Source organism: Arachis hypogaea, chromosome 13 (genome assembly GCF_003086295.3).
Source record: "Arachis hypogaea cultivar Tifrunner chromosome 13, arahy.Tifrunner.gnm2.J5K5, whole genome shotgun sequence".
Lineage (NCBI taxonomy): Eukaryota > Viridiplantae > Streptophyta > Magnoliopsida > Fabales > Fabaceae > Arachis > Arachis hypogaea.
In genome coordinates, this window is record NC_092048.1 from 112,700,928 (window position 1) to 112,707,835 (window position 6,908).

Here is a 6,908-nt window from a genome sequence, read left to right on the forward strand (position 1 = left end):
AAATGGCAAATTATATTATGAATTATTGTTTTCAAATTTTCAAGTTATAGGGTATTCAGATACATATGTTGCTGAATATCTATATAATTCGTAGGCTGATGCCGATTCATTGTACAAATATCTCTGCAAAGACCTTACTAAAGCATGCAGCACCAAGCCACCCCCTGTCCCTAAGGTAGTGACAATCTGAATTGTTGTTTACTTACTTCTTTTGAGTAAATAATATAATCAAACCCAATTCACAGTTATAACCAAATTTCTTAAAGATTATGTAATCAAACTAGATTTTCATTATAATAAACGGAAAAAATGTTATCAAAAATCATAGTTTTAAAATAAGATTGAAATTGCTTCACTATTTGTTCTATCCTGAGCACGTTGACTATATAGGTACCTTCATGGAAACAAGCTTACTGGTCCAATACCTGCAGAACTTGGCAACATGTCGAAATTGAGCTACTTGTGAGTCTGTTTCTGATTGTATAATCTTGGTCCTATTTTCACTGCATGTAATTATTTAAAACTAATTTGTTATTCTAGGAAATTAAATGACAATCAACTGGTGGTTAGAATTCCTAATGAGATTGGAAAACTTGAACACTTTTTTGAATTGTGAGTATGATTCATTCTTATTTCAAAAGAAAAAAAAAGAATCACTTCTTTGTGTGTCAGTTGTATTAAGTTCCTTGATGAGCGGATAATTTATATGCTTTTTGGCATTGTTTTTACATAGTTTTCAGTATAATTTAGTTAGTTTTTAATATATTTTTATTAGTTTTTAAATAAAATTCATATTTCTGGACTTTACTATGAGTTTATGTGTTTTTCTGTGATTTCAGGTATTTTCTGGCTGAAATTGAGGGACTTGAGCAAAAATCAGATTCAGAGGTTGAAGAAGGACTGCAGATGCTGCTGGATTCTGACCTCCCTACACTCAAAGTAAATTTTATGGAGCTACAGAACTCTAAATGGCGCGCTATCAATTCCGTTGGAAAGTAGATATCCAGGGCTTTCCAACAATATATAATAGTCTATACTTTGCCCGAGTTTAGTTGACGCAAACTGGCGTTCAACGCCAGTTCCATGCTGCATTCTGGAGTTAAACGCCAGAAACAGGTTGCAAAGTGGAGTTAAACGCCAGAAACAGGCTAAAAATTGGCGTTCAACTCCAAGAGAAGCCTCTACACGTGTAAAGCTCAATGCTCAGCCCAAGCACACTCCAAGTAGGCTCCAGAAGTAGATTTCTGCATCATTTACTTATCTCTGTAAACCCTAGTAACTAGTTTAGCATAAATAGGACTTTTTACTATTGTATTTACATCTTTAGTTTCATCTTTAGATCACGTTTAGGGGCTGGCCTCTCGGCCATTTCTGGACCTTCATCACTTATATATTTTCAACGTAGAGTTTCTATACACCATAGATTAAGGTGTGGAGCTCTGCTGTTCTTCATGAATTAATACAAAGTACTATTGTTTTTCTATTCAATTCAAGCTTATTCCTTCTCTAAGATATCCATTCGCACCCAAGAACATGATGAATGTGATGATTATATGACGCTCATCATCATTTTCACCTATGAACGCGTGCCTGACAAACACTTTCGTTCTACATGCAAACAAGCTAGAATGAGTATCTCTTAGATATCTAATACAGAAGACTGAGTCCGAGATATTAGAGTCTTCGTGGTATAAGTTAGAACCCATGGATGGCCATTCTTGAGATCTGAAAAGTCCTTGTCTGTGGTATTCCGAGTAGGATCTGGGAAGGGATGGCTGTGACGAGCTTCAAACTCGCGAGTGCTGGGCGTAGTGACAAACGCAAAAGGATAGTAAATCCTATTCCAGTATGATCGAGAACCGACAAATGATTAGCCATGCAGTGACAGTGCATTGGACCATTTTCACAGAGAGGATGGGATGTAGCCATTGACAACGGTGATGCCCTACATAAAGTTTGCCATGGAAAGGAGTAGGAATGATTGGATGAAGACAGCAGGAAAGCAGAGGTTCAGGAGGAACGAAAGCATCTCTATACGCTTATCTGAAATTCTCACCAATGAATTACATAAGTATCTCTATCCTAGTTTATGTTTTATTTATCTTTTAATTATTAGAACTCTATAACCTTTTGAATCCGCCTGACTGAGATTTACAAGGTGACCATAGCTTGCTTCAAGCCGACAATCTCCGTGGGATCGACCCTTACTCACGTAAGGTTTATTACTTGGACGACCCAATTCACTTGCTGGTTAGTTGTATCAAAATTGTGAAAAAGAAATAAAATTATGAACGTGCGTATTAAGTTTTTAGCGCCGTTACCAATGAATGAACGATCACGATTTCGTGCACCATTGATGAGCGGATAATTTATACGCTTTTTGACATTGTTTTTAGTATGTTTTTAGTAGGATCTAGTTACTTTTAGGGATGTTTTCATTAGTTTTTATGTTAAATTCACATTTCTGGACTTTACTATGAGTTTGTGTGTTTTTCTGTAATTTCAGGTATTTTCTTGTTGAAATTGAGGGACTTGAGCAAAAATCAGATTCAGAGGTTGAAGAAAGACTGCTGATGCTGTTGGATTCTGACCTCCCTGCACTCAAAGTGGATTTTCTGGAGCTACAGAACTCTAAATGGTGCGCTTCCAATTGCGTTGGAAAGTAGACATCCAGGGCTTTCCAGCAATATATAATAGTCCATACTTTGGCCAAGAATTGACGACGTAAACTGGCGTTCAACGCCAGCCTTCTGCCCAAATCTGGCGTCCAGCGCCAGAAAAGGATCCAAAACCAGAGTTGAACGCCCAAACTGGCACAGAAACTGGCGTTCAACTCCACAAATGGCCTCTGCACGTGCAACACTCAGGCTCAGCCCAAACACACACCAAGTGGGTCCCGGAAGTGGATTTATGCATCAATTACTTACTCATGTAAACCCTAGTAGCTAGTTTATTATAAATAGGACCTTTTACTATTGTATTAGGCATCTTTTGATCATCTTAGGATCTTAGGATCATCTTTGAATGCATTGTTCTTAGATCAAGGGGGCTGGCCATCTCGGCCATGCCTGGACCTTTCACTTATGTATTTTCAACGGTAGAGTTTCTGCACTCCAAAGATTAAGGTGTGGAGCTCTGCTGTTCCTCAAAGATTAATGCAAAGTACTTCTGTTTTTCTATTCAATTCATCTTATTTCGCTTCTAAGATATCCATTCGCACCAAAGAACGTGATGAAGGTGATGATTATGTGTGACGCTCATCATCCTTCTCCCTTATGAACGCGTGCCTGACAAACACTTCTGTTCTACATGAAATAAGCTAGAATGAGTATCTCTTAGATCTCCTAACCAGAATCTTCGTGGCGTAAGCTAGAATGATGGCGGCATTCAAGAGAATCCGGAAAGTCTAAACCTTGTCTGTGGTATTTCGAGTAGGATTCAATGATTGAATGACTGTGACGAGCTCCTAACTCGCGATTGCAGGGCGTTAGTGACAGACGCAAAAGGATAGTAAATCCTATTCCAGCATGATCGAGAACCGACAGATGAATAGCCGTGCCGTGACAGGGTGCGTGAGCATATTATTCACTGAGAGGATAAGATGAAGCCATTGGCAAGGGTGATGCCTCCAGACGATTAGCCATGCCGTGACAGGGCATTGGATCATTTTCCCGTGAGATGACCGAAAGTAGCCGTTGACAGTGGTGATGTATCACATAAAGCCAGCCATGGAAAGGAGTAAGACTGATTGGATGAAGATAGCAGGAAAGCAGAGGTTCAGAGGAACGAAAAGCATCTCCATTCGCTTATCTGAAATTCCTACCAATGATTTACATAAGTATCTCTATCCCTATTTTATTATATAGTATTCGAAAACACCATTATCACTTTATATCTGCCTGACTGAGATTTACAAGGTGACCATAGCTTGCTTCATACCAACAATCTCCGTGGGATTCGACCCTTACTCACGTAAGGTATTACTTGGACGACCCAGTGCACTTGCTGGTTAGTTGTATCGAAGTTGTGACAACTATGTATTGAGATCAGAGCACCAAGTTGCTCACGTGCCAGGAATAGTTTGAGCCTGGACATCACAATTTCGTGCACCAAGTTTTTGGCGCCGTTGCCGGGGATTGTTTGAGTTTGGACAACTGACGGTTCATCTTGTTGCTCAGATTAGGTAATTTTCTTTTCGTTGTGTTTTCTTTTCAAAAAATTTTCAAAAATATTTTCAAAAAAAATTTTTCATCTGTTTTCGAAAAAAATAAAAATGTTTTCAAATTTTTATTCAAAATTTTTAAGAATGAATTCTAGTGTTTCATGAAGCATGTGAAGCCTGGCCGGCTGTAAAGCCATGTCTAAATTTATTTGGACTGAGGCTTGCAATTTGTTATCAAGAGCAAGCTAGTTGTTGCTAATCAACCTGCTGCTGATCCTCAATCACCTGCTAAAGCTTGGCTGGCCATTGGCCATGTCTAGTGTTTTGGACCGGAGCTTTCATTGAAAGCTTGGCTGGCTAGTGAGCCATGTCTAATTCCTGGACTGAAGCTTTAGACTAAGAATGCAAGATTCCTGGAATTCATATTAAAAATTTTGGAATCCTTATTTTCTCTTTTTCATATAGTTTTCAAAAAAAAAAATCCAAAAAAATTAGAAAATCATAAAAATCAAAAATATTTTTCTGTTTCTTGTTTGAGTCTTGAGTCATATCATAAGTTTGGTGTCACTTGCATATGCATCTAGCATTTTTCGAAAATATCATGCATTCATAGTGTTCTTCATGATCTTCAAGTTGTTCTTGGTAAGTCTTCTTGTTTGATCTTGATGATTTTTTGTTTTGTGTCTTTTCATGTTTTTCATATGAATTCTTGAATTCTTAGTGTCTAAGCATTAAAGAATTCTAAGTTTGGTGTCTTGCATGATTTCTTTGCATTAAAAATTTTTCAAAATTGTGTCTATGATGTTCATCTTGACATTCATAGTGTTCTTGGTGTTCATCTTGACATTCATAGCATTCTTGCATGCATTCATTGTTTTGATCTAAAAATTTCATGCATTCCATAATTTTCATGTTTTTCATAAAAATTTCAAAAATCAAAAAAATATCTTTCCCTTTTTCTCTCATCAAATTCGAAAATTTGAATTGACTTTTTCAAAAATTTTTAAAATCAAGTTGTTTCTTATGAGTCAAATCAAATTTTCAATTTGAAAATCTTATCTTTTTCAAAATCTTTTTCAAAAATCAAATCTTTTTCAAAATTTTTTCACAAATTTTCGAAAATAACATAATCAATTAATGTTTTGATTCAAAACTTGGAAGTTTGTTACTTGCTTGTTAAGAAAGATTCAAACTTTAAGTTCTAGAATCATATCTTGTGATTTCTTATGAATCAAGTCATTAATTGAGATTTTAAAAATTAAATCTTTTTCAAAACTAATTTCTATCATATCTTTTCAAAAATATCTTCTTATCTTATCTTTTTCAAAAATATCTTTTCAAAATATCTTTTCTAACTTCCTAACTTCTTATCTTTTCAAAATTTGTTTCAACTAACTAACTAACTTTCTGTTTGTTTCTTAACTTTTTCAAAACCACCTAACTAACTCTCTCTCTCAATTTTCGAAAATATCTTCTCTCTTTCTCAAAAATTTCTTTTTATTAACTAATTATTCTTATTTTTCTTTTTCAAAAATCACTAACTCCTTTTCAAAAATAATTTTCGAAAATTCCCTCCTTCTCTCTCATCTTATTCTATTTATTTATTCATCTACTAACATCTCTTCCTCACATCATCACCAAATTCGAACCCCCTCCTCTATCTGTGTTTGAATTTCTTCTTCTTTTCTTCTACTAACAATAAGGATCCTCTTTACTGTGACATAGAGGATTCCTCTTCTTTTCTTTTTCTCTCCTCTTTCTTATGAGCAGGGACAGAGAAAAAGGCATTCTTGTTGAAGCTGATCCAGAACCTGAAAGGACTCTGAAGAAAAAATTAAGAGAAGCTAAATTACAATAATTCAGAGATAACCTTTCAGAAATTTTCGAACAGGAAAAGGAGATGGCAGCCGAAAATAATAATAATGTAAGGAAGATGCTTGGTGACTTTACTGCACCTAATTCCAATTTACATGGAAGAAGCATCTCCATTCCAGCCATTGGAGCAAACAACTTTGAGCTGAAACCTCAATTAGTTTCTCTGATGCAGCAGAACTGCAAGTTTCATGGACTTCCATCTGAAGATCCTTTTCAGTTCTTAACTGAATTCTTGTAGATATGTGATACTGTTAAGACTAATGGAGTAGATCCTGAAGTCTACAGGCTCATGCTTTTCCCTTTTGTTGTAAGAGACAAAGCTAGATTATGGTTGGATTCTCAACCCAAAGACAGCCTGAACTCTTGGGATAAGCTGGTCACGGCTTTCTTAGCCAAGTACTTTCCTCCTCAAAAGCTGAGCAAGCTTAGAGCTGATGTTCAAACCTTCAGACAGAAAGAAGGTGAATCCCTCTATGAAGCTTGGGAAAGATACAAACAGTTGACCAAAAAGTGTCCTTCTGACATGCTTTCAGAATGGACCATCCTGGATATATTCTATGATGGTTTATCTGAGCTATCAAAGATGTCACTGGACACTTCTGCAGGTGGATCCATTCACCTAAAGAAAACGCCTGCAGAAGCTCAAGAACTCATTGACATGGTTACTAATAACCAGTTCATGTGCACTTCTGAAAGGAATCCTGTGAATAATGGGACGCCTATGAAGAAGGGAGTTCTTGAAGTTGATACTCTGAATGCCATATTGGCTCAGAATAAAATATTGACTCAGCAAGTCAATATGATCTCTCAGAGTCTGTATGGAATGCAAGCTGCATCCAACAGTACTCAAGAGGCATCTTCTGAAGAAGAA

General features: G+C 36.4%; 1 non-coding gene across 1 annotated transcript; it reads right to left on the bottom strand.

The window, feature by feature from the left end:
• Positions 1-6,458: 6,458 nt before the first annotated feature.
• LOC112738860 (small nucleolar RNA R71) lies at positions 6,459-6,566 on the bottom strand. Its single transcript, XR_003169813.1, has one exon. It is a non-coding gene; the product is annotated as a small nucleolar RNA R71 (small nucleolar RNA).
• Between the last annotated feature and the right edge of the window lie 342 nt (positions 6,567-6,908).